This window comes from Chanos chanos, chromosome 3 (genome assembly GCF_902362185.1).
Source record: "Chanos chanos chromosome 3, fChaCha1.1, whole genome shotgun sequence".
NCBI classification, from domain to species: domain Eukaryota; kingdom Metazoa; phylum Chordata; class Actinopteri; order Gonorynchiformes; family Chanidae; genus Chanos; species Chanos chanos.
The window spans coordinates 19,652,974-19,655,000 of NC_044497.1; positions in this window are offsets into that span (position 1 = coordinate 19,652,974).

The following is a 2,027-nucleotide window of genomic DNA, read 5'->3' on the forward strand; positions in this document are numbered from 1 at the left end:
CAAGAAATCCATGTTGCCCAGTGCTGTATGAGATTAAATTATTGATCTGGTATTTTTTGTTTATTGTTTATCTATTTTATCTTTGCCTTGAATGGTAATTTGCAGTAATGATGGTAGACAAGGCCTCTTTGTTGTCTGACACAGCTCAAGGCTGCATCTCCTGTCTAATACACTTATGATGAATATTGTCTGAAACAGCTTGATACTCTTGACACGCCTGTGATGAAAAATATTTTCATCTCAACCTGAGTGTTCATGAACCTGGACGATAAGTGGCCATATCACTGTCACGGATGTGTTTTTTCCCCCCAACACATAGACAAATACAAAACAGTGACTTATTTCAATATTCATTTCCTAGAATAGTGTTCATTTCGGCAACCTGTGTCATTTTCTCTATGTGTTTTTCATACGTTTACATGACAAAGCTACAGTGATCATAAGTGAACACACACTGTCAGATTGAGTTTCATTGCTCTGCCTTCACAAGAGCCCTGTTGTTTTGTTTTTGTTTTTTTGGAGGGGAGGGAATTGGGGGGTCGTGTTCAATATGTGGTTGAGGATTAAAAATGGTGTCTGGTTGTGAACACTCAGAAGACAAAGGCTCACCACGAGTAAGGGTTCTCCTCATAAATCAATGGCCCTCAGGAGTAAAAGAGAGTCCAGACATGTTGTGAATCGACAGACAGAAAGGTCAAGGTGTTCACCCAGTAGCGATGTCACTGCTCAGGGATCTGAAGAATCAAAATGTTTCTGTGAAATAGATGTCAGACAGAGGTTTACAACAATTACTGTTCATTTGTCAACAACACAGTCACAAAAGAACATTTTGTATCAATTTGTATCAATATGACAATAGTTTATATGTTCCACTGCACACAGCATAACTCTCCAAAAGTGCTTTTTTGTTGTTGTTGTTGTTTTGGGTTTTATATTGGTTTGTGTGTCTGTACAAAACACCGAAACTGTTTTCTTAGCAGTGCACTGCGATGATTTCTGGTAAAACTTAGATTTTTTATTAACATGTAAGGTGTTGATGATTACATGATCACCTTTGGTAATTCTAATTCTGGTTTTCTTTTGGCTTTTGTGTGACAACATAGTTTCACTCTAAAAATAAATCAACTAATTACCCAAAGAATCTTAGTTTGGGGCCAGATGAATTCATATGAATTCGTTAGATATGGGGAATATAAAATCAGTTGTCAAAAGGTGTTTTGAATCCTGTTGATCTTTGAATCATCAGGACACCAGCGGACACTGTCTGAACTGTCCATTTGACATGGTCAGTACATAAAAAAAAAATCATGAGGGGCATTAACCGATATGCCCGTCTTCTACTGTCAACCATAACTTTACTGAGTGATTACCTGACATATACAGTATGTAAAGTCATCATATCTGCCTATGTATGTTTGGTTACACAGACCATGCAGACCAAAGGACCAGTCCCTGTCTCTCACACAAAGCCACAGATCTGAAGGTTAAGCTTATATACAGACCCCACAATCAAAACAGCCTTTAAATGCTTGAACCATGAATCACATGTCATTGTTGGTTTATGTTTCTTGGCAGTAATGGTGGAGTCTAGTATTTGCTCACCTCTAAACATGATGTCAGCTGGACTCTTCATAACTTTATAAAGCCAGGTTTTGTTTTTTGTTTTTTTGCTTTTTTTTGGAATGAGTTGAGTCAGTCTGTTACTGGGAATCCTGACCCCTTTTTTTGCCCTGTTCCACCTGTTTATTCTGGTTCCATTTAGGGTGTCTGCCCACTCTCAGAAATGCAGACACATTCCCAGTTCATATTCTGTTCCAAGCAAAGGAAAAATTGCAGTCTGATCATATCACCAATAGCAGGTCATGGTACGTCATCTTTGAGTCAACAGTAATCACGTGATCCAGATAAATTAGTACTGACAAATCAATCAAAAAGCCAGTCAGAGCCAGTATTTCATTTCAACAAATCAGAGTTGGTTTACTTTGAATCATCCAACCCTACATGTTTATACGCTTACACCAAACCTC